The sequence below is a fragment of the Schistocerca serialis genome, chromosome 3, assembly GCF_023864345.2.
Source record: "Schistocerca serialis cubense isolate TAMUIC-IGC-003099 chromosome 3, iqSchSeri2.2, whole genome shotgun sequence".
Lineage (NCBI taxonomy): Eukaryota > Metazoa > Arthropoda > Insecta > Orthoptera > Acrididae > Schistocerca > Schistocerca serialis.
In genome coordinates, this window is record NC_064640.1 from 238449471 (window position 1) to 238476850 (window position 27380).

The 27380-nt window shown below is 41.5% G+C and overlaps 1 non-coding gene and 1 pseudogene across 1 annotated transcript; both read left to right on the top strand.

Annotated features, from left to right (window-relative positions):
* The first annotated feature begins 3271 nt into the window (after nucleotides 1-3271).
* On the top strand, nucleotides 3272-3389 carry LOC126471782 (5S ribosomal RNA; annotated as a pseudogene).
* Nucleotides 3390-23069: 19680 nt separating this feature from the next.
* On the top strand, nucleotides 23070-23144 carry Trnat-ugu (transfer RNA threonine (anticodon UGU)). Its single transcript has one exon. It is a non-coding gene; the product is annotated as a tRNA-Thr (tRNA).
* The last annotated feature ends 4236 nt before the right edge of the window (nucleotides 23145-27380 follow it).

Here is a 27380-nt window from a genome sequence, read left to right on the forward strand (position 1 = left end):
ATTCAGGAGCTAGATGATTAGCTGACGTCTTTATGAAAGCCGTGGGGTAGGTCTGACCTAGAAGAGGGCACAGATCCTTGCGGAAGCTTACAGTCCTTCTCAGTAACGGACGAGTGATTGCTGTTCCTCGCCACTTCCACTTGTCGAGCTTGCTTGTCTGGCGGATTCTATCAGTTGGGCGACTTTCTTGCGTCATTTCTCGAACTGGTAACAGTCGTTTATCTTTCCTATCGGGCTTTTTGATTTGTTCTGTACCTCATTTTCACTTGTCGAATATTTTCCTAAAAGTCTATTGCCAGAGTTTTCACAATGTTAACACTCTTTGCAAGCGTAATTCAACACCTTGTATCACAATAATTGTGACATTAATTGTTATTAATTATTAATTTAGGGAGGGGAAGAACAATTGTTGAGATGTTACATGATGATCATCCATGTCTCTGAACGGGGTATGACTCCACATTTTTCTCTTTTTTCACTGTCTTGCACATCTTACAGCGTGCACTTATTAAGGACTAATGGATTTTCTCTTCGTTAAGCTATGTGGCAAATATGTTATTGATCGCTTGGGTGTACAAACTTTGTTGAGATGTAAGTCGCGCTGGTATTTTCTTTGACTCCCATTTTCTAATGGCGTTTTAATGAATTATCTGGATGCTTTGCCCATTCGTCTTCTATTCGATTTCACATTGCCAGACATGATGAGACTGGAATAGGCTGTAAATATAGTGCACAAAGCTGATTTACTATGTTCATTTTTGTTGTTTTCCATTAGTTATAAATTACACTAACTGCTATACAACAACATATATTTTTTTTTTTAATTCTAAAGTCGTTAAATCGAACAACTACATACATGTGTAACTTTGGAATGATCAAGGCCACGTAGAACACGAGAGCGAGAAATCCACGTGCATCGATGCTTCAAGGGCTTAAGGTCATTTCGACTTAAATTGTATGACTTATGTTGATCGACAGAGGTGTTTCGATCCATCTTGTAAAGTTATTTATGCTTTGTCTCTTGTCATTTGTTTTTCAGATTGAAAGAACACATGTCCAGACCTTGTGTTTGTGCGGAGCTCAGACAAAGATACGAATACTTTTTATTTATATTCCTAATAGTGTACCCAGGGCCGCGCCAAGCTGAGGGGAGCGCCAGAGGCCCATAAGTTAGAAATCTGTAAACGGAGTGTATTTTTTTTCCATATTAAATGCACAGTTCTGTCTATTCCTTATAATACATTAATGCATGCTACACTACTACTACTGCTGCTACTACTACTACTACTGAATTACAATATTTCTAATTTCTATTACAGTCATTTCTAACCGAATACAGTACCATTATCTGTTACTTACAATGATTGGGCACATAGCCCTACTGGGCTAATACCAGTATGTTACCGCTCCTGTCATACAAGGAGAGGGGCTTCTGCTATCCGAAACTACAGCCTTAAGTTTATCAAGTGCTAGCTCTCCACTGCTGCATCAGCACATAAGCGGGCATCGTGCTTTCTGTGAGTCTCACACAACTTCTCATGAGAAGCTGCTTATCTTAAGTTGCCTCTGTCCTCTTTAATTTAAACTCGTTAATTTTGTGCATATTTGTTTGTTTGTCAAGCACAGTTCCGCGTTTATTAACTGTCTAGAGTGCATTGTCGCTATCTTTGGCATAGATAGACACTGTGATTGCTTTCTTCATATGTGGGCTGAGTTTGTGACCCTTCGCTCACAGCTTCACGCGGTGTTGGTTTCGATCACACAGCTTGAGGCTGCTGCCAATGGGCATCACTGCGGGGGGCCGGATGTGGGGATCCGAGGGACGTCCAGTACATCCCATGTGTCCCCGACCGGTCTGCTACTGTGTCCGCCAGGGCTCTGCCCGCGCTGAGGTTGACCCCACACCCGTGGTCGAGTGGGAGGCCAGCCGGTGTGGTCGAGCGGTTCTAGGCGCTTCAGTCTGGAACCACGCGACCGCTACGGTTGCAGGTTCGAATCCTGCCTCGAGCATGGATGTGTGTGATGTCCTTAGGTTAGTTAGGTTTAAGTAGTTCTAAGTTCTAGGGGACTGATGACAGGCAACAAAAGAGTCTCCGAAGGATTGATTAGAGGGCCTCCCCAGATTGTATCACGAACAGGTTTTGATCGCTGCCTATGGCTGACTAAGTCCCTATCCCAGATACAGTCGCTCGCACTGGCTCAGAGGCAGCCTCTCGGTCCATAAGATTTTCGGACCCGTTCACAGAAGATGGATTTACTGGTAGTTTGGAGATCCACTGCTAGGCGCGTAATCAGGCCCCCTTAGAGACATGGCTGTCAAAGACAATTGCCTGATTTCGGATTATTTGCTCTACTAAATTCACCGCCGATCACGCTCTCCCGCTCCAACTTCGGGTTAAGGGGCTCGCTAGTATTTTCGGACCCACACGAAATGGCCGACTGCTTAATATTAGCGACGTCTATTATTGGCGATTGAACTACAGAACCATACATAATCTCGCTCTGAGCGCAGTTACTTAGCTTTGTCGTGCTGGATCCTTCTACCTTGGTATTGCTGCCGATGTTGCAGTTGAAGCCGACGCTGAAGATCTCGTAGGCTCTGCTGTGGTACTGTAACCGCCGCTGCGCGATGAATCGCCGTAGAAGATGCCGCTGCTGGCTGGAACCACGTGCTTTCGATGTCGCCTCTTCTTCCGCGCTACTTTTTTACCGCTCCTAACCACTGCTAAAACTCGGTGCACACAACTGTTGCAAAATTCGTAGCTCAGAGCCCCCATGCAAACTGCCTAAACTGCCACAGACTTGGGACCTAGGTCACAGAATGTCGTTAGCTGTGAGAATTACAATTGTAATTTCACAACTATTAAAGAAACCTAATATTCAGACCTGAACCGATCTCACATTTCACTTTTGCGAGAGGTCCTGCCTATCAAAGTTCAGATAATACTTTTGGAAACACTTTGCAGAATTCAAAGCCAATACTAAACTTTCCAGAGTTCGTATTCCGCAACTAAAACTTCCCAAAATCCAATCCTGTTCCAACACTTTGCAAGATTCTTGTCCCTCAACTAACAATTTCAAGTTCCTATCCCGGACGAGCCCCCAATTGCGAGATAACATCCCAAAGATGTTCGGGCTCACATGCGGTTCCTCTTCGTCGAAATGTCTTGGCTCAAACTCGTCTGGGGGTTGAACCGCACGTGTCGCATTACACGCCCTAAATTGGATGCTTGTGACCCTTTGGTTAAATTGTCTGGCTGATGGCAAGTTTGCCAACGGCCTTACCGCAGTGGTAACGCCGGTTCCCGTCAGATCACCGAAGTTAAGTATTGCCGGGCTGGACTAGCACTTGGACGGGTGACCATTCGGTCTGCCGAGCGCTGGTGGCAATCGGGACGCATACAACCCTTGTGAGGCAAATTGAGGAGCTACCTGATTGAGAAGTAGCGGCTCCGGTCTCGGAAACTGACATACGGCCGGGAGAGCGGTGTGCTGACCACATACCCCTCCATATCCGCAACCAGTGACACCTATAGGCTGGGGATGATACGGGGGCCGGTCGGTACCGTTGGGCCTTCATGGCCTGTTCGGGAGGAGTTTTGAAGGCAAGTTTGCGAAACACAAAGTTAACATAACATATAATAACAGTAATAATAATACCGGTAACTAAATTAACTACCCATGAATGATGTAGGCCACACAGTTGCGATTTGGTTACAATAATGCCGACCGGAGTGGCCGAGCGATTCTAGGCGCTACAGTCTGGAACCGTGCGACCGATACGGTCGCAGGTTCGAATCCTGCCTCGGGCATGGATGTGTGTGATGTCCTTAGGTTAATTAGGTTTAAGTAGTTCAAAGTTCTAGGGGACTGATGACCTCAGAAGTTAAGTCCCATAGTGCTTAGAGCCATTTGAACCATTTTTTTTGTTACAATAATGTTTATTCAGAAAGCAAACTAATAGCGAAAGTGGTCGTATTTAGAATTACTATTACACTCGAGGGCATATCCATTTGACACAGTTCGATCATTCACAATCTCATAGTGAATTATAAGTTCGATACTCCGCCTGGTTAACTATGCGAATAGTTAAGTCCCATCATACCACACAACGCGAAGTTTTCTAAGTCGTTTCACATCCTAGCTACCTAAAGACCGACTGTCCGCTTTCACGTCTCAACCCGAACTGTACCCTTTGGTGTCACCAGCCAAACTGCCTTTTTTGCGTCTGCATCAGCCCTCCCCTCTGCCCGTCCACGGCCGCGCTTCCCGCGCACCGAACATACTCGCTCAACTGACTAGTGCAGTTCCCTTTCCTGAAGCCGTCCATCTGATTGGCTACAGCTTATTCTACATTATTTTACACTTTAACATATTTAAATAATCAGAGCTTGACCACTTTCACGTTATAAATAAAGTAACAATAATATCCATTACATAATAAACGTTAAATTATTTTACATAAAACCAATACAATTTCCTTCTTAGCTTTGAATGCCATGGCCAGTAGCCTTGCACCAATGTGCTTTCTGATAAATAAATAAAGAACAAAAATAACTATTATGCACTAAACTTTACAACAAATATTCTATTACCTAATGGTTCAATAAGGTGTCATGCTGTCATCGTTCAATATGTTTTGTGAGGAGAAAATGATGCTCTGATGCTTAACTGAATATACTGATAATTTCAATTTAGTATATCGTTTAGACAAATAAAGTTACAGAGTTGATATTTACAATGTTTGTCATTTTAATGATGCGCTTCTATATGAAATGTCGATCGTTAAGATCGACCAAAGCGTTCAGATTTTAGCATTCAGGTCTTTGTTACAAAACTTGTTAGTTTCACTTTGACAGTAAATCCTAAACCATTATAGATATGATCAATATTCAAGTTTTATTGGGATCACCATGAAAATTTATGGAGGATGGCAGATTAAAATTACTGTGGCTTAATTCCCTACATTATTACAGAATTAAATAGTTTTCATAAATGTTTCCTTTTATAGCCGATCTTAAGTCCACCATATTTGACACTACTATGTCTCCTTGGCCACAAACGGTGGTGAATCTGCGCCCTTTGTGGCCACGCGATCCTGGACGACAGGGTTCGTTTCACAATTCCTGTAGGCTGACTCTTTTGGCCATATATTTAAATGAGAGCGCAATGCTCGTTAACTCACAATACCGTGAGGAGTCATTCCAGATGTGAAAAGGCTGCTTCCAGACGTATGAAGACCACAGGGTGCAGCCAACTGCAGATGGTGGCTCATGTCAGTATCAACGATGTGTGTCGTTTTGGAGTGGAAGAGATTCTCTCTGGTTTTTGGGCGGCTGTCTAAAGTGGTAAAGACTGTCAGTCTTGCTTGCGAGATGAAGGTCGAGCTCACCATCTGCAGCATCGTCGACAGAATCGATTGTCGTCGTTTGGTACAGAGACGAGTTGAGGGTCTGAATCAGAGGTTCAGGCGTTTCTGCGACAGTGTAGGATACAGATTCCTCTATTTGCGCCATCTGGTGGTGGGTCTCCGGGTTCCGCATAATAGTTCAGGGGTTCGCTACACAAAGGAAGCGGGTACACCCGTAGCGGAGACTGTGTAGAGGGGACTGAGCTGGTTTTTAGGTTGAAGGGCCTGGAGAAACTGCAGAAATGGCGTCAATCGATAAAGGTGCAGGGCAAACACAAGAAGGTAGATGTAGCAACAATCGGTATTGTAGTTGTAAACTGTTGCAGATGTGTTGGGAAAGAACCAGAGCTCCAAGTACTTATAGAAAGCAATGAAACTTATATCGTTCTAGGAACAGAAAGCTGGCTACAGCCGGAAATAAGTTCAGTCGAATTTTCTACAAAGGACCTAACCGTGTTCATAAGGGATAGATTAAACACAGTTGGTGGTGAAGTGTTTATTGCTATCAAAAGTGGTTTACCTTGAAGTGAAGTAGAAATAGACAGTTCCTATGAGTTAGTATGGGTAGAGGTTATACTTGATAACTGAAATAAATTAATAAATGATTCGTTTTACTGGCCTCCTGACACAGATAATACGGTTGTAGAACAGTTCAGGGAAAGCTTGAGTATTTTGCAAATAGGTACCCCACTCATACAATTATGATTTTTGGTGACTTCAATCAAGTTCGTACCGACTAAGGTCCAAAGCGAGGGGAAAGATCCACCGTGGTATAACAGTCATGTACGAAAGGTACTACGGAAACAAAGAAAGCTTCATCATAGGTTTAAGAGTAGTCGAATCATAGCTGATAAGGAAAAGCTGAACGAAGCGAAAAAGAGCGTAAAGAGAGCAATGAGAGAAGCATTCAACGAATTCGAACATAAAACATTGGCAAACAATCTAAACAAGAACCCTAAAAAGTTTTGGTCATATGTAAAATCGGTAAGCGGATCTAAATCCCCTATTCAGTCACTCGTTGACCACGATGGCACCGAAACAGAGGACGACCGAAGAAAGGCAGAAATACTGAATTCAGTGTTCCGAAACTGTTTCACTGCGGAAAATCGTAACACGGTCCCTGACTTCAGCCGTCGCACGGACGCCAAAATGGAAAATATTGAAATAAACGATATCGGAATTGAAAAACAACTGCTATCACTTAGTAGCGGAAAAGCATCCGGACCAGACGAGATACCCTTAAGATTCTACAGTGATTATGCTAAAGAACTTGCCCCCTTTCTATCAGCAATTTATCGTAGATCGCTGGAAGAACGTAAAGTACCTAGCGACTGGAAGAAAGCGCAGGTCGTTCCCATTTTCAAGAAGGGTCATAAATCAGATGCGAATAATTATAGGCCTATTTCGCTTACGTCAATCTGTTGTAGAATAATGGAACATGTTTTGTGTTCTCGTATTATGACGTTCTTAGATAATACAAATCTCCTTCATCATAACCAACATGGATTCCGCAAACAGAGATCATGTGAAACTCAGCTCGCCCTATTTGCCCAAGAAATTCACAGTGCCGTAGACACTGGCGAGCAGATTGATGCCGTATTCCTGGACTTCAGGAAGGCATTTGATACGGTTCCGCACTTATGTTTAGTGAAAAAAATACGAGCTTACGGAATATCGGACCAGGTTTGTGATTGGATTCAGGATTTCCTAGAAAAAAGAACACAACATGTCATTCTTAACGGTTCAAAATCTGCAGATGTAGAGGTAATTTCGGGAGTACCGCAGGGAAGCGTGATAGGACCTTTATTGTTTACAATATACATAAATGACTTAGTTGACAACATCGGTAGCTCCGTGAGGCTATTTGCAGATGACACGGTTGTCTACAAGAAAGTAGCAACATCAGAAGACTCGTACGTACTCCAGGAGGACCTGCAGAGGATTAATGCATGGTGCGACAGCTGGCAGCTTTCTCTAAACGTAGATAAATGTAATATAATGCGCATACATAGGGGCAAAAATCCATTCCAGTACGATTATGCCATAGGTGGTAAATCATTGGAAGCGGTAACGACCGTAAAATACTTAGGAGTTACTATCCGGAGCGATCTGAAGTGGAATGATCACATAAAACAAATAGTGGGAAAAGCAGGCGCCAGGTTGAGATTCATAGGAAGAATTCTAAGAAAATGTGACTCATCGACGAAAGAAGTAGCTTACAAAACGCTTGTTCGTCCGATTCTTGAGTATTGCTCATCAGTATGGGACCCTTACCAGGTTGGATTAATAGAAGAGATAGACATGATCCAGCGAAAAGCAGCGCGATTCGTCATGGGGACATTTAGTCAGCGCGAGAGCGTTACGGAGATGCTGAACAAGCTCCAGTGGCGGACACTTCAAGAAAGGCGTTACGCAATACGGAGAGGTTTATTATCGAAATTACGAGAGAGCACATTCCGGGAAGAGATGGGCAACATATTACTACCGCCCACATATATCTCGCGTAATGATCACAACGAAAAGATCCGAGAAATTAGAGCAAATACGGAGACTTACAAGCAGTCGTTCTTCCCACGCACAATTCGTGAATGGAACAGGGAAGGGGGGATCAGATAGTGGTACAATAAGTACCCTCCGCCACACACCGTAAGGTGGCTCGCGGAGTATAGATGTAGATGTAGATGTAGAACCCTATATATGTTGACAAAAATACGTGTTTGAAGCCGGCGGTAGGCATAAAATGTCGTCCGAAATCGTACTGAATGCTTTCTCACAAGATTATTAGTGTAAGAGCCCACTCGAACTGTAAACCGTTGCAAAAACATACTTGACCTGCTAGAAACAAATAATCCTGAGCGAATAGGGAACATTATGACGGATACAGGGATTAGTGACCATAAGGCTGTTGTTGCTAAACTAAAAATCCAAACCCACCAAAAATAAACGCAAAGTGCACCTTTAAAATAAAAAAATAAAAAACAGACAAAAATTGACTTGACGCCTTTCTAAGAGACAGTCTTCACTGCTTCCGATCTGCCTATGTAAGCATAGATCAAAGTGGTCTGAATGCAAAGAAATAGTATCGACGGCAGTTGAGAGATATCTACAACATAAATTTATGAGCGACGATAGTGATTTTCCATGGTACACAAAACAGGTCAGAACACTACCGCAGAAACAACGAAAAAAGCATGCCAAATTTAAAAGAACACAAAATCCTCAAGATTGGCGAAATTATACAGAAGCTCGAAATTTAGAAAGAACTTCAATGCGAGATGCTTTTAATACTTTCCACAACGAAACTCTGTCTCGAGATCTGGCAGAAAACCCAAAAAGATTCTCATCATATGTAAAGTATAGCAGCGAACAAGACGCAGTCACTACCTTCACTACGCGATAAAAGTGGTGATAGCACTGGCGATAGTGCCACTAAATCAGAGTTACTAAACACAGTTTTCCGAAACTCCTTCACAAAAGAAGACAAGTAAGTATTCCAGAATTCGAATCTAGAACAACTCCCAACATGATAACTTAGAAGTAGATATCTTCGATGTAGCGAAGCACCTTAAATCACTTGATAAAGGTAAAGCCTCAGGTTCCTTTCAGAGTAAGCTCATACAATAGCTCCATACTCAGCAGTCATATACAAGCGATCGCTCATCGAAAGTTCCGTGCCCAAAGACTGAAAAGTTGCGCAAGTCATATCAGTATCCAAGAAAGAAAATAGAAAAAATCTGCTGAATTACAGACCCAGTTCACTAACGTCGGTTTGCAGCAGGATTTTGGAACATATGCTGTGCTTGAACATCATAAATTACCTCGAAGAAAACAATTTGACGCCAAATAATCAGCACGGATTCAGAAAATATTGTTCTTGTGAGACAACTAGCTCTTTATCCTCACGAAGTAATGACTGCTGTTGACAGGGATTGTCAAACTAATTTCATATTTTTAGATTTCCAGAGGGCCTTTGACACCGTTTCTCACAAGCGTCTTCTAATAAAATTGAGTGCATTTGGAGTATCGCCTCACTCATGCGACTGGATTTGTGAGTTCCTGTCAGAAAGATCATTGTTCGTAGTAACTGACGGAAAGTCATCCAGTAAAAGAGTAGTAATATCTGTTGTTCCCCAAGGAAGTGTTGTGGGCCCTCTGCTGTTCCTGATCTACTTAAACGACATAGGAGACAATCTGAGCAGACCTCTTAGATTGTTTGCAGATGATGCTGTCATTTACCGTCTTGTAAGGTCATCAGGTGATAAAAACAAATTGCAAAATGATTTAGACAAGATATACGTATGGTGCGAAAAGTGGCATTTGACTCTAAATAATGAGAAGTGTGAGGTCATCTCCATGAGCACTAAAAGAAATCCGATAAATTCCGGTTATACGACAATTTACTCAAATCTAAAGGCTGCAAATTCAGCTCGGTACTTAGGGATTAGAGTTACAAATAACTTAAACTGGAAAGATCACGTACCTAATGTTGTGAGGAAAGCAAATCAAAGATCGAGATTTATTGGCAGCACACTTAAAAAGTGCACCAGGTCTACTAAAGAGACTACCTACACCACGCTTGTCCGGCTTCTTCTGGAGTATTGCTGAGCGGTGTGGGATCCGCATAAGATGAGACTGACGGAGGACATCGAAAAAGTTGCCGCGCGGAATGGTCGCGCAGAGAGAGGTGCCATGTCACGGATTGCGCGGCTCCTCCCGCGCCGGAGGTTCCAATCCCTCAGGCATGTATGTGTGTGCGTGTGTGTGTGTGTGTGTGTGTGGGTGCGTGTGTGTGTGTTGTTCTTAGCTTAAGTTAGTTTAAGTAGAACGTAAGGCAGAAAGTTCGCAAAAAACCTTCAGCGCAATGCCTTCAACAGCAAAAGATAATAATATCACGCAGTGTTTACTAAATTATGCAAGACATGGCAATTACAGTTAGCTTTGAGGATATTTGGGTTCAGATTTTTTAACTTCTGAAACACTGACGACGTGCAGCCATAATTGACTCTACATACGGCAACATTAGTAAGCTCCAAACGAAACTTCTCTGATGCTTTGATAATCAAATTCATAGTAGACTGATGCCTCATCCGGTTCTTTGCAAAAATCTAACAAGTAATTTACTATTCCGTCGTCGTATCGAAAGAAGTTTCTGCATGTGGGAAGAGTTTTCTATTGCCTTTATTAGAAGCACCAATAGATATTGAAAATGGACTGTGTTGCTCTTTTATTTTTTTTACGACAATTCCTACAGAAGATGGTGCCAAAACATTACTTGTGAGAGCCTCCATATTTGTTCTACGTAACTGCACCTTTGAAGCTAATTCAGAGTTGTTGCGGGGTACGGAATCTATTTTATTGCCACTGTAAAAGGAATTGTGACTGTGTCCAAGTTTTATCGCATGACAGGTTTTAATGACTTCAATTGAAGCTATTTTCTCTTTAAAATCTCCATACGATGTAACGAGTACTTTACTGATGTTGCCTGAAACACTTTTTGATCGCAGCGATAAATGATCTTCATGCGATTACTGTGTTCAAAGAGAGCCTTCGTCCCATCATACCTTACTCTAAAATTATAATAACAAACGGTACATCTGGCCCGGTGTTTGCCGTCTGCATGACTAATCCAACTGGAGAATCTTTCATCTTGTAGTCTCTTCTTTTTAAAAGCACATGAACCATGTTTTTTGAAGAATCTATGTTTTATGTGTACATAATATTCTTTCCAGTAGTTCTGTAACAATCAAAATAATAATAGATTTTCTATTACAATAGCATGTTTTAATCAAGGTAGGTATACGTAAAAAAATGTTGGCTATAAAGCACGGATTATATACGACTAAAATATTCTTGCAATACACTACTATTAACTGAATAAATCAGTAGGGTAGTAACGTTGTATTAATTCAAAAATAAGCTAGATACACGTAGGAAATGCTGCAAACAAAAGCCAACACGCATTTGCGTTCTATTCTGAGATTCAACTGATTAACCGGTGCGCGACCTCGGCTGGCGGCGTGGGCAGCGACAGCCGAATGCAGAGAGAGACAGACGACGATCAATCGGGGTCATGAATGCAGCTCATGCCGACTGAAAATAGCGCACCAAATTTTTATTGACAAACTTACTAATATTAATGGAATTCTAAAAATACCGGACCACTCACACTTCGTTACCGAACACCAAACACGGCACAGAAATACCGAGCAGTTCGTCGAAAAACCGAATACCTATCAACCCAGATCACAAGCTTAATTGTAGACAGAAAATGTTATCCTACAACATTAAGTGCTATGATTTTTCTACCACTTACGAAGCCTCACATTTTCTCTGCATACGTACACCTTGCGTATTTACACCCTCATCCAGCATCACAGCTCGTTCACGTCGTTCGAGATTACCTGCAACGCTTGAAATAAATGTAAAGTTAACAGCATTACCTTCACTGTGCCCCTCATACCTGTAACTGATTAACTGGAAAGTCTCAAGAAAATACATTGCTGCTTTACCGGATTTCAGGTGTGCTTGTGTCTAAGCTAAAATGGTCTGAACATTGTTGCTTGCCTCTAGATAAATCTGCAATCGCAATCAATAGTTACTTGAAGACGCTGGAAAAAAATAAGAACAGTGCACATAGTATTCGCCCAAACTGAGTTGGCACTCGGCGCGGTGACTGATCGGAGCGACCGAGTAGGAAATGCTTTTACGGTCGCTCCCATCAGTCACTGCACCGAGTGTCAACTTAGTTTGTGCGATTAATACTTAGCATAACAGCATAATACCTTGCGGTATTCTTATTGTTTGAGAAGGCGTTCCCGAGAGAACATACACCCACCCGTCGGCTATAGCCAATAGACATTAGCATAGCTTGATAATGTGATCGAAATAATGCGGAAATCATGCCGAAATTGCAATTTAGGTTTCTCAATTGATTGGTCACCGGCAATCAAGCCGTCTTGGCAGACTGGTCATCTGCTAAGTGTTTCGCATTTTCAGGTGACACTTCCAGACTAACAGTCTTGGATGAAGTGTAATTGGTAAAACTTCACCAACAATTCCTATTCACAGTGGGCACCACTTGCTGCACTTAGCTCAGGCCTTAATGTATAACACTTAACTCACTTAACTCGGATGCCGTTATTGACAAGTTTTCGCGCCGTTGTGAGCAAGTTGAAACTGGTTTTCCCACTTCCAGCCGGGAACTCTGCACGCTCTGTTCCATCTTCTATTAATTCTGTGAATTGCTTCGTTGAATGTGAAAATTGCACTGAACGGAACAACTGAAACGAGCTGTTACAACTTTGTTAAGAAAGAATTATTTAATTAAATTATTGTGAATAATTTATATATTTATTTATATATCCCCCCATGAACCATGGACCTTGCCGTTGGTGGGGAGGCTTGCGTGCCTCAGCGATACAGATAGCCGTACCGTAGGTACAACCACAAGGGAGGGGTATCTGTTGAGAGGCCAGACAAACGTGTGGTTCCTGAAGAGGGGCAGCAGCCTTTTCAGTAGTTGCAAGGGCAACAGTCTGGATGATTGACTGATCTGGCCTTGTAACACTAACCAAAACGGCCTTGCTGTGCTGGTACTGCGAACGGCTGAAAGCAAGGGGAAACTACAGCCGTAATTTTTCCTGGGGGCATGCAGCTTTACTGTATGGTTAAATGATGATGGCGTCCTCTTGGGGAACATATTCCGGAGGTAAAGTAGTCCCCCATTCGGATCTCCGGGCGGGGACTACTCAAGAGGATGTCGTTATCAGGAGAAAGAAAACTGGCGTTCTACGGATCGGAGCGTGGAATGTCAGATCCCTTAATCGGGCAGGTAGGTTAGAGAATTTAAAAAGGGAAATGGATAGGTTAAAGTTAGATATAGTGGGAATTACTGAAGTTCGGTGGCAGGAGGAAAAAGACTTCTGGTCAGGTGACTACAGGGTTATAAATACAAAATCAAATAGGGGTAATGCAGGAGTAGGTTTAATAATGAATAAGAAAATAGGAATGCGGGTAAGCTACTACAAACAGCATAGTGAACGCATTATTGTGGCCAAAATAGATACGAAGCCCACGCCTACCACAGTAGTACATGTTTATGTGCCAACTAGCTCTGCAGATGACGAAGAAATTGAAGAAATGTATGATGAAATAAAATAAATTATTCAGATAGTGAAGGGAGACGAAAATTTAATAGTCATGGGTGACTGGAATTCGTCAGTAGGAAAAGGGAGAGAAGGAAACGTAGTAGGTGAATATGGATTGGGGGTAAGAAACGAAAGAGGAAGGTTGTATACATGGAAGAAGCCTGGATGTACTGACAGGTTTCAGATAGATTATATAATGGTAAGACAGAGATTTAGGAACCAGGTTTTAAATTGTAAGACCTTTCCAGGGGCAGATGTGGACTCTGACCACAATCTATAGGTTATGAACTGTGGCTTAAAACTGAAGAAGCTGCAAAAAGGTGGGAATTTAAGGAGATGGGACCTGGATACACTGAAAGAACCAGAGGTTGTAGAGAGTTTCAGGGAGAGCATAAGGGAACAATTGACAAGAATGGGGGAAAGAAATACAGTAGAAGAAGAATGGGTAGCTTTGAGGGATGAAGTAGTGAAGGCAGCAGAGGATCAAGCAGGAAAAAAGACGCGGGCTAGTAGAAATCCTTGGGTAACAGAAGAAATATTGAATTTCATTGACGAAAGGAGAAAATATAAAAATGCAGTAAATGAAGCAGGCAAAAAGGAATACAAACATCTCAAAAATGAGATCGACAGGAAGTGCAAAATGGCTAAGCAGGGATGACTAGAGGACAAATGTAAGGACGTAAAGGCTTATCTCACTAGGGGTCAGATAGATACTGCCTACAGGTAAATTAAAGACACCTTTGGAGAAAGGAGAACCACTTGTATGAATATCAAGAGCTCAGATGAAAACCCAGTTCTAAGCAAAGAAGGGAAAGCAGAAAGGTGGAAGGAATATATAGAGGGTCTATACAAGGGCGATGTACTTGAGGACAATATTTTGAAAATGGCAGAGGATGTAGATGAAGATGAAATGGGAGATATGATACTGCGTGAAGAGTTCGACAGAGCACTGAAAGCCCTGAGTCGAAACAAAGCCCAGGGAGTAGACAACATTCCATTAGAACTACTGACAGCCTTGGGAGAGCCAGTCCTGACAAAACTCTACCATCTGGTGAGCAAGATGTATGAGACAGGCGAAACGGCCTCAGACTTCAAGAAGAATATAATAATTCCAATCACAAAGAAAGCAGGTGTTGACAGATGTGAAAATTAGCGAACTATCAGTTTAATAAGTCACAGCTGCAAAATACTCAGGCGAATTCTTTACAGACGAATGGAAAAACTAGTAGAAGCCGACCTCGGGGAAGATCAGTTTGGATTCCGTAGAAATATCGGAACACGTGAGGCAATACTGACCCTACGACTTATCTTAGAAGCTAGATTAAGGAAAGGCAAACCTACGTTTCTAGCATTTGTAGACTTATAGAAAGCTTTTGACAATGTTGACTGGAATACTCTCTTTCAAATTCTGAAGTTAGCAGGGGTAAAATACAGGGAGCGAAAAGCTATTTACAATTTGTACAGAAACCAGATGGCAGTTATAAGAGTCGAGGGGCATGAAAGGGAAGCAGTGGTTGGGAAGAGAGTGAGACAGGGTTGTAGCCTCCTCTCGATGTTATTCAATCTGTATATTGAGCAAGCAGTGAAGGAAACAAAAGAAAAATTCGGAGTAGGTATTAAAATCCATGGAGAAGAAGTAAAAACTTTGAAGTTCGCAGCAAAGGACTTGGAAGAGCTGTTGAACGGAATGGACAGTGTCTTGAAAGGAGGATATAAGATGAACATCAACAAAAGCAAAACGAGGATAATGGAATGTAGTCGAATTAAGCCGGGCGATACTGAGGGAATTAGATTAGTAAATGAGACACTTAAAGTAGTAAAGGAGTTTTGCTATTTGGGGAGCAAAGTGATGATGGTCGAAGTAGAGAGGATATGAAATGTAGACTGGCAATGGCAAGGAAAGCGTTTCTGAAGAAGAGAAATTTGTTAACATCGAGTATAGATTTAAGTGTCAGGAAGTCGTTTCTGAAAGTATTTGTATGGAGTGTAGCCATATATGAAAGTGAAACATGGACTATAAATATTTTGGACAAGAAGAGAATAGAATCTTTCGAAATGTGGTGCTGCAGAAGAATGCTGAAGATTAGATGGGTAGATCACATAACTAATGAGGAAGTGTTGAATAGGATTGGGGAGAAGAGAAGTGTGTTATATAACTTGACTAGAAGAAGGGATCGGTTGGTAGGACATGTTCTGAGGCATCATGGGATCACCAGTTTAGTATTGGAGGGCAGTGTGGAGGGTAAAAATCGTAGAGGGAGACCAAGAGACGAATACACTGAGCAGATTCAGAAGGATGTAGGTTGCAGTAGGTACTGGGAGATGAAGAAGCTTGCACAGGATAGAGTAGCATGGAGAGCTGCATCAAACCAGTATTAGGACTGAAGACCACAACAACAACAACAATTTATATATAATAATAAGTACACATATAATATAATAATAAGTATAGTGAGAATGGACTGTCAGATCCATTAATCGGGCAGGTAAGTTAGAAAACTTAAAAAAGGAAATGGATAGGTTGTAGTTAGATATCGTGGGAATTAGTGAAGTTCGGTGACAGGAGGAGCAAGACTTCTGGTCAGGTGAATACAGGGTTATAAGTACGAAATCAAATAGGGATCGTGCAGGAGTAGGTTTAATAATGAATAAAAAAAATAGGGACGCGGATAAGCTACTACGAACAGCATAGTGAATTCATTACTGTAGCCAAGATAGACACGAAGCCCACCACAGTAGTGCAGATTTGTATGCCAACTAGCTCCGCAGATGATGAAGAGATTGAAGAAATGTATGATGAGATAAGAGAAATAATGCAGATAGTTATGGGAGACGAAAATTTAATAGCGATGGGAACTGGAATTTGGTAGTATCAAGAACTCAGATGGAAAACCAGTCCTAATCAAAGAAGGGAAAGCAGAAATGTGGAAGGAGTATGTAGAGGGTCTATACAGGGGAGATGTACTTGAGGGCAATATTATGGAAATGGAAGATTACGTAGATGAAGATGATATGGAAGATCCGATAATGATTGAATAATTTGACAGAGCACTGAAAGACCTAAGTCGAAACAAGGCCCCGAGAGTAGACAACATTCCATTAGAACTACTGATAGCTTTGGGAGAGCTAGCCGTAACAAATCTCTTCCATCCGGTGAGCAAGTTGTACGAGGCAGGCGAAATACCCTTAGACTTCAAGAAGAATAGAATAATTCCAATTCCAAAGAAGACAGGTGCTGACAGGTGTGAAAATCACCGAACTATCATTTTAGTAAGTCATGGTTGCAAAATACTTACACGAATTCTTTACAGACGGTTGGAAAAACTGGTGGAAGCCGACCCCGGGGAAGATCAGTCTGGATTCCATAGAAATGTAGAGCCACGCAAGACAATATTGGCCCTACAACTTATCTTAGAAGATTGGTTAAGGAAAGACAAATCTAGGGTTTCTAGCATTTGTAGACTTAGAGAAAGCTTTCAAAATTCTGAAGGTGGCAGGGTAAAATACAGAAACCGAAAGGCTAGTTACAATTTGTACCGAAAGCAGTTATAAGAGTCGGGGGGCACGAAAGCGAAGCAGTGATTGAGAATGGAGTGATACAGGGCTGTAGCCTATACCATAGGTTATTAAATCTGTATACTCTGCAAGCAGTAAAGGAAACAATTGAAAAATTTGGAGCAGAAATTAAAATCCAGGGAGAAGAAATAAAAACCTTGTGGTTTGCCGATGACATTGTAATTCTGTCATAGACAGCAACGACTTTGGAAGGGCAGTTGTATGTGATGGACAGTGTCTTGAAAGGAGGATATAAGATGAACATCAACAAAAGCAACACGATGATAATGGAATGTAGTCGAATTAAATCAGGTGATGCTCAGGGAATTAGACTAGGAAATGAGACACTTAAAGTAGTAGATGAACTTTGATATTTGGCAACGAAATAACTGATGATGGTCGAAGTAGATAGGATATAAAATATTGAAGATAAATTTGTTAACATCGAGTATAGATTTAAGTGTCAGGAAGTTTTTTTCTAAAAGTATTTGTATGGAGTGTAGCCATGTATGGAATTGAAACATGGACGATAAACAGGTTAGACAAGAAGAGAATAGAAGCTTTTGAAATGTGGCGTTACAGACGATTGCTGAAACTTAGATGGGTAGATCAAGTAACTAATGAGGTGGTACGGAATAGAACTGGGGAGAACAGGAATTTGTGGCACAACTTCACTAGAAGAAGGGATCGTTTGGTAGGATACGCTCTGAGGCATCAAGGGATCGCCACTTTAGTATTGGAGGGAAGCGTGGAGGGTACGTTTGGATGTACGTTGCAGTAGTTACTCGGAGATGAAGAGGCTTGCACAAAATAGAGCAGCATGGAGAGCTGCAGCAAACCAGTCTTTGGCCTGAAGGCCACAACAACAACAACAACGTTGTGAATAAAGTTCCAGTTTAAGTAATTAGTATAAAATCTATGGCATCGGATCTGAGAAAGCTGTTTTGCAGTGTATCGCGTGGGTTAGTCGTCAACAACGTCGATTTGTTAAATTTCAAATCTTCTTACTAAACAATGGCGGTCGCTGTTGTCAGTTTCATTACAGGTGCACGGAAAACATTGAGGGACGGTCTGGACAGTATACTATCACGTTCTTCCCCAACTGCGCCCCCGTTCACCCATACTCCGGCAAAAAAGAAAAGGTCATATTAGATCCTTTGCAAGTCTGTTACTTCTAACAGAAAATTTACTTACTAACGCGTGACATATAACCTCATAAGCATTTTATGAAGCACATATATTTTACAGTGACTTGCAAAGCAAGGATGTAAATGTAAAATATACCAGTACTTCTTCATTTGTACCCACAAAACTATTCCACACTATTCAACACTAGAACTCGCTACTACATAAAAGTTTGATGGGACTTCAGTTTTGTTTGTCATCCCAGAACTTAACTCCTTTTTCCAAAAAATAGAAAATTGTCTCTGTTGCAAGTGCTTTATTAATAACGACGCTATTCGCGGTCGCTACTACATAAAAGTTTGATGGGACTTCAGTTTTGTTTGTCATCCCAGAACTTAACTCCTTTTTTCCAAAAAAATAGAAAATTGTCTCTGTTGCAAGTGCTTTATTAATAACGATGCTTTTCGCGCGTTTAGTGCATCTTCAGCTTATCTGTAATTAGTCCCCAAAACCTTGTTACATAACGGTTTATTCGCGAACCTATCGAACAGCAATCAGTAGGATAGGTAAGCTAAAGGTGAGAAGTGAAGTAATTCTCTTGCGTTGAACTGCGAAGACCGCATTGAACATATTTAAAAGCCACTGATACGATGGCGTTAAAGTGGAAATCGTAATCGTCAAATGTGAACATCCGGCTGCCAGAAATAGCAAGTGAAAACCTCTGAGTTAAAGGCGTAAAGTTACGACATTGATAACAAATTAAATTTGCGTAATCTCAGGATTAGGAACCAAGAAAGAACTCGTCAAACCATGGCACTATGTGGTGTGAAGATTGGTTAGAGATCACAGCCATTTATCACAATGATACTGCTCTAGACAACATACATGCTGAAACGAGTAGGCCGAACGGAGTATTGACGTAAGAACGAATCTTAGTCAAAGCGCCGTATGGCAGCGCTGATAGTAAAACGGGATTGAAATAAAGTGAATGCTGAACAGAGACGATTGAAAATAATGGGACAGAATAAAAAAAACTCCTAAAAATTTGGGAGTAAAGGAACTGATGGTAACAGAAGAAAACTATTTCAGTGAAATGCAAATTGTTAAGGTGGACGGAAATGTCAATTTAAATGAATAGGTAGAAGGAAGAGGGCATGGGCGATGGCTGAGAGGGGAAAGGATAGGAGATGGTAAAATATGGATGGTGGTGGAGAAGAGGTTTAAAAATTTTGGGGTACTAGGAAAACCGAATATCAAGCCAAGGTGGTAGGAGACAAAGGCAGCAAAAGTGAGGAGCAGACCCATACAGTCACAAAAAGAGGAGAAAGAAAACTACCTCACGTCCATTCACTCACTTACCTCGATTTAGACCTCCGATTGGTAGAGGAGCGTATTGTGTATAACATTTGCCAAAAACCTACAACAAGAGACGCCCTCATACATGCGCAGTCTTGTCAACCCACTGCACATAAACATAGTTTTTTTAACCAATGTAATAATGACACTAGTTGCTATTGGGCACTTAATTAAATCAATGAGAGAAGCTGAAAATTTGTGCCGTACCGGGACTCGAATCCGGATTTTTCCTTTTCTCGCGAATGGCCGCTTTGACCGTCTCGGCTATCCGGACACGGTCCTTGACCGAACCGAATTCCCAACGCATCCACACACTACTGATGTAGTACCCTGCCCATTACCTTCACTACTCGTAGCGATTGCTGATTTTCATCTCTCCCCATCAATTTAATTTAATTCCCACTAGCAGCTAATGTCATTATTCCTTGGATTAATTGTCATATATAGGCTGAAGGATCAAACATGGTGTCCGTTCTTTCGGACATATCCTAAAGAACAGACACCACATATATATATATATATATATATATATATATATATATATATATATATAACCATGGCGAGGCGCCCAATGATCCTTTCAGTGTAGACCCACAAACGAGCCCGAACTCCTATGGGAATCAGCGATCGCTGTCAGTAGTGAAGGTAATGGGAAGCGGTACAACAGTAGTGCGTGTATGAATTGAGAATTTGGGTCGGTCAGCGGCCGTGTCCAGATAGCCGAGGCAGTCAACACGACCGTTCGCGAGAAATGGAAAAATCTGGATTGAGGTCCCGGACTGGCACAAATTTTCAGCTTTCCCCATTGATGTAATTCAGCGCCCACTAGTAGCTAATGTCATTACATTGATTAAAAGAAAAGACTATGCTTGTGTGTGGTGGGACGACAAGACCACACATGTATGATTGCGTCGCTTGTTGTAAGTTTTCAGAAGATGTTATACTCAGTGCGCTCTTCTACCAACCGGAGGTTTAAATCAAGGTAATTGAGTGACTGATTAGACGCGACGTTGTTTTCTGTCTCCTCTTTTCGTGACTGTAGATTGTGCTCCTCACTTTTGCTGCCTCTGTCTCCTACCACCGTGGTTTGATGGTTGGTTTTCCCATTATCCCAAAAATTTTAACAATTTGTGTTTTTTACCTCATTCCTCTCCTCCTCCACCCATATTTTACCACCTCTTATCCTTTCCTCTCTCAGCCCCCACCCCCTCTGCCCTTCCTTCTCCCTATTCATTTAGACTGACATTTCGGTCCATATTAACGGTTGGCGTTTCAGCGAAATATTTATTTTCTGTTACCATCAGCTCCTCTATTTTATTTTTGATTGTCTCTGTTCAGCATCTACTTTATTTAAGTCCCCTTTTTAGTATCAGTGCAGCCATTCGACGCTTTAATTAAGTTTCGTTCTCACGTCAATCTACCGCGCAGCCATCTTGCTTCATCATATACGTTGTCTAGAGCAGTATTTGTTTACCACTGTGATACATGGCTGTGATCTCTAATCTATCTTTCATAGCATATTGCCATGGACTGGTGAGTTTCTTTCCTGGTTCCTAATCCTGAGATCACGCAGATTTAATTTGTTATTAGTGTTGTAATTTTACGCCTTTAACTTAGAAGTTTTCACTTGTTATTTCAGGCAGTTCATTGATCATATTTGACGATTGAGGTTTTCTTTTTAACATCATCATATCAATGGCTTTTAAATATGACTAATGCTGTCTCCCATCGTTATAGGTGAGTGAATCACTTTACTTCTGACCTTTTGCTTATCCATCCTACTGATCGTTACTAGATAGGTTAGCGAATAAACTGGTATGTAGCAAGACTGTTGTTACTAATTACAGATAACATGAAGATGCACTAAACGCGCGAAAGCTAAAAATTAATAAAACACTTGCTACTGAAACTGTTTTATATTTTTGGCACATTGAACTACTGTTGCTGCATCAGGCCAAAATGGGGTGGAGTAATGGGTACTGCTTCCGTTAGTTTGTGTTATATCAGTGATCAACGAAGCATAATAATAAATTTTATTTACTCACGACATAAGCAAGCTAAATCCACAGACTGTTTCAGAAATGTTACTACAAACTTCTAAGGGAGGTGGGACATCTCGTAAGGATTGAGAATTGCATAGCAAACCACACCACATATGTCAGGGGTAAGTTGTGGCAGAGGTCAAAGATCGGAAGGGAAACAAGAGAGCGATTTGTCTGAAACATTTCTTGGACATAATGAACACACGTGGAGTGCGACATGAATACAGCTTTAATTTTACAACGGATTCTCGAAGTTTCCACCATCAGTACAGCTTTTATCCTATTGTAAGTGCACATAGCTCAATTACGCTATTTTGTGTGTGTTGGTTTCTTGCAGGGTGTTTTAGGGTACCCAACTACCTAGGGTAGGTACAGCAAAGGGTTTATAAGTGGATCCACCAGCATTATGGCAATGATTTGTTCAGGTGGATCCATCAGCATTAGGCTTTGAATATTTTCGGGGTGGATTCGCCAGTGTTAGCTCCAGGGTAACTTCCAGAGGTGGATCCACGAGCGTTATGCTTGGGATATCACTCAATGTGAATCTACCAGCATTATGCATGGGATATTGCTCAGAGTGGATTCACCACCACTACACAGTGGATTTCGTCCGGTGCATATCCACCAGCATTATGGCCAGGGGCAATGGTTTGGGCGCCCCCTAGAGAACTGAGACACAAACAAAATTGCGTAATTGGTTTATGTTGTTTACAGTAGGATAAAGTCAGCTATTATTATTTCCATCTGTTACATACATTCATCTTGGATGTGCATGTTGAACTTCTCGCGACATAATGAATAACCCATTAAATTTCGGTCATGCAGCCGCGCAAGTACTAGTGATATTTCGGCTGCGTATCGTCCGGCCATTCTGAGAGTGAGTCACAAGACTACCGACAAGGAGCCAAGCGCGGCCTTGTATGTTTCACCGCGGCGGTACTGCGCATGTGGGTCACAGAAGGTGGTCAGCGGCCTTAAAGAGGGACACTTACACACGCACCACCTGTGGTGAAAGCGTTCAGACATTCGATTCACTTATCGATGTATAATCGGTGGCGGTAACCCGGTCGAGGCACACATTTTCAACATGCCCCAATGAAGTGTATCAACGCGTGCTTGCAGCTAGGGTGTCTATTTAATTATCATATCATTTCTAGCAAAGCTGCATGGTCATCCACGGTAACTGTTCATTCGGGAACAGATACTACCGTCATATATAGTTAAAAAATATGGGTTCCCGGCGTTTGACCTGCTTGTGCGAACGCACACGCTATGCCCGAACTCGTACGGGACTTGGTAGATTAATCTGCCACGAGTAATGAGTATGATGGGCAAACATCTATTAGGCGCACTACGAATGTAGTGTTGTGGACATGTTGGGAATGTGGATCTCACGGGGAGCGTGCAAGTCCCTGCAGACGCACTATCCTCTGTGCCCGCGGTGGCTCAGATGGATAGAGCGTCTGCCATGTAAGCAGGAGATCCCGGGTTCGAGTCCCGGTCGGGGCACACACTTTCAACATGCCCCAGTGAAGTGTATCAACGCCTGCTTGCAGCTAGGGTGTCTATTTAATTATCATATTAATGTAATTACACCAAGAGCCTGATTCCATGCTTTATCCAAATTAAACCCATTACCTCTACTTATTAAGTTATTGGTTAATCTAATTTCTATGACTTCCTCGCTAATAGAATCCCAAAAGGAAGAGGTGGATGTTAAAATCGCCCTGTCACTGTAGTTCAATAGAACGACCAGCGTCTATACAGTGTTCTGCCATACTGTAGCTGACTTCTCTGAGTGTAGTGAGCGCTTGTATCGCCGGTGTTCCACACCCCTCATGAACGTATTGTCTGATCTATACATGACTTATTACAAATCCCGCAAGGAATCTGATACACAGCCGCTTTACGAGGCAATAAATCATACTGCAAAAACCGAATAAGACTGCAATCTTCGTAGGAGTCCGGATGATCACCTTAACACTGTGTTTGTCGAGAACACGGCTTATATTCAAGGAAAGACCGCCCACATACGTCAAAAACGCTCTTGATTTGAAGTTACAGTATTACTTTCTTCATCCAGTTCACGTACTTGCATTCTAGAACTCACAATGAATGCTCTGCGAATTTGTTTCTGGGAATACCTATTCGCTTTAAAAAATGCTCTTGACGTGTGAGAGCTCTTCTTGCAAATTATCATTATCGGACGTACAGTGTGCTCTGTGCACTACGGTCTTAATGGTACCTACAGTTTGTGAAAGGTGATGGGAGCTACTGGCATGTAAATATATATTCGTATGTGTTGGTTTGTGATGTACAACATGTCCTAATGTGCCCTCAACTTTACGGCGAACGGAAACATCCAAAAAAGGGAGCCAGCCATCTTTTTCTATTTCCATAGTAAATTTAATACTAGCGAAGATAGAGTTCAGATGCTTAGGAAATCGATGTAATTCATCCTTCCCGTGAAGCCATACTACAAATGTGTCGTCCAGGTACTTCCAGAAGACCGTTGGTTTAAAATCTGCTGAGTCCAATAGCTTGTCCTCGAAGTCTTTCATAAATAAATTAACTACGACAGGGAAGAGAGAGCTTTCCATGCCAACTCCATCAATCAGCTCCTAAAGTTCACCATTAAACTGAAAATAAGAGGACAGGGTAAATGCTCAAATAACGCCGAGATATTTTTTCTAAAAATGTTGGCCGATAAGAGGCAAAGAATCCTTTAAAGGTACCGTGGTATATAACGATACCACGTCAAAACTAACCAGCACATCCGTACTCTTCAGCCTAAGGTAGCTAAGCGTCTGAATAAAATCCGTAGAATTGCGAATGTGGTGACTACATTTTCCTACCAATGGTTTTAACAACGAAGCAGAAAGATACGTTGGTGAACCAATAGTGCTTGTTATTGGCGGCATAGACAAATCCTCTAGACGCTAATCCTTATCCATCTTGTGAACCGCACTTCGCGGTTTTAAACCTCCTATTACTTCCTTCGGCAGCGATGAAGCGTTCAGTAAGGCAGCAGGCCTTTTTGTCACATTGTTAGTAGGATCTTCCTTAATCTTCCTATACGCACCATAACATAGTAGTCGACATATCTTTTCTTTACAGAAGTGCATGCGCAGTACCACCGCTGTGGAGCACGTAAGGCCGCGCTTGGCACCTTGTCGTCGTCTTGCAACTCTGAGGATGGTCGGACGATACGCGACCGAAACTTCAGCTGAAGAAGTAGTATTTAAGCAGCTACAAGCCCAAAATTTAATGGATTATTTATCTCGGATCTTTAGTGTATATAGAAGCTTTGGTAGCTACAGTTGATCTGTATTCTGACAATTATTTCTATCTAGTGTCTTTAGAGTAAGCTTCGACAGCTGTAGTTGGACTGTATTCTGTGTTATTAAGGTACGAGAAAGTGCAAATGAATGTCATCATTATTAGATGTTCATGGAATGGTATTTTTGTAAGATTCAGAAGGCATAAAGCTCTACTTAAGTTAGCTGAAGTAAGTATTCCACTGCAAACCTCGTGTATTTTAGCATATACGAATATAAGGGTTGACTATGGCAGTTAGTAAGTGTGTGGTTTTTTTCCTGTGTTGACATTTTCGAAGAAAAAGAGGAAGGCATGATCTTACAACCACCTTGTAGACTCTCTCTCTCTCTCTCTCTCACACACACACACACACACACACACACACACACACACACACACACACACACACACAGATAAAATGTAAGCAAAAATCAAATCTGGCGCCAAACTCACTGGTGAACAAATGAACACTAACTGGACTGGGACACGTAACAAGCACATTTACAGTGTGTTTTGGTGACGTGCAAAGTGCTTTTACGACCTTATTTGCGAATATACGTGTGCTTCACAGCATCTCACCATGATGCTGAAAATAAAAGGGCTTGCCACACAAAAACGTAAGTAAAAACGAGTATAGGCGCAAAATATTGCGACAAACTAAATTGGGTTTAGAGCATAAAATGATAAGTTAACTCCCAACAAAATTTCTCATCAACATCGTTTGGTTGCAGATGACAAGCTACCTGTAATAAATAATACACAAGTGGTCCTGAAAAACCATACAAACTGAGTGTAAAGGTACTTACAAAAAGAAACAAATTGTTGTTTGAACTAAATATCCACATAATTTTGTAATCATTTAGTAAAAATGTTCACATTACAGATTAAATAAAATGGAAAACCACTGACGATGGCACAGGGGTGCTGAAACATGTTTGGGAACTTGGAAAAAGGATGTTTTGCATAACTGGTGGACCCTACATCCAACAAATTAGTAGGTAACGCAATAAGAGCATGAATATTCTTGTACATTTACACGTAGAATATGGATAAAGGTATAGGTAGATATGGGAAAAATATGGGAGACTATACAAAATATGGAAAAATGGGTAAAATATGTACAAATACGGATACTAAATGAGAATACACGATATTCTTTTGTTATACAGAGGGAATAATCGAAATTTGCACAATAAGCCCTGAATATATAGGTGTTGAATTACATCTCACATACATTTAGTAAAAAGAACCTTACGCAAAGGGAATAAGCGGAATTTGTTATAGGACGTTTAACGTAACCACTCGATAGACATAGGGGAGGGATGAAATAAATGTACAAGCATATGCTTTAATAGTGTAAAAACCGTACATTCTGGAGACATACTGTCAAGACGAAACTATCATATTTCCCCGCATGTGGTCCATAGTGAACAGCAATAGAAAATTGTAAAAATAATTTAGCAGAAAAACATGGGAAAATATGGAAAATATTATGATAACAAATGGAAGTACAGGATATGTACATGTATACAAACAGCACTAGAAATACATAGGAGACGTATGATACCACACACACACTTAGAAAAACAAAAGAATAACATTATACAGAGAAAGCATTCGGAATTTGCTGTTGTACTTTAACGCAACCATCAGATGCAGGAGAGGGGTGGCACAGCATATACAGGCGTTTGCAAATTCCCGTTACAAACTTCTGGGATTTATAGAGGGGAATACTACATAATATTTTCAATAGCAACCCACGCCCAGAAATGTACCGTTTCCGTTCTACGACGGTTTCAATTCAGATGTTTAACTCATCCACTTCTGCGATAGGTACTGGAATTAGGCGTGAAGCAGTGCCGTTATTAGGTAACGATTGGAAAGGAAACAAAACGATACCTCATTTATCACGTAATCACATTTGTTTGTATTAACACTTAACCATTCTTGTTTCTATTATTCCAAAACCAAAAAGAACCCAGCATACTGTACCAACAGAACAGTACTGAATGCATTACAACAGCGGCTCGATGTGGCGGCCACCAACGTTGTTACAGACATTGCACCTACGAAGCATGTTCTGGTACACACTCTCCATCCCACTTTCTAGTGCAGCAGCGACAACTCGCGTCATCAGATCTCCCTCTGATCCACAGGAGTCTTGTAAATTAAACTTTGCATACGACCCCACAAGAAGTAGCCCATAGGAGTTAAATCGGGCGATCGCGGTTGGACCATCTTGGCCTATCCATCCCTCACCATATCGTCTGTTGAGATGTCTCCGAACCGCACGTGAGAAGTAAGGTGGTGCACCATCTTGCTGAAACTACATTTTTCGACGGACATTCAGTGGTACAGCTTCCAAAAACGGGTCCAGTACGTTTTATAGGAACTCTGAGACTTTTCTCTTTCCGTCAGAAGACATGG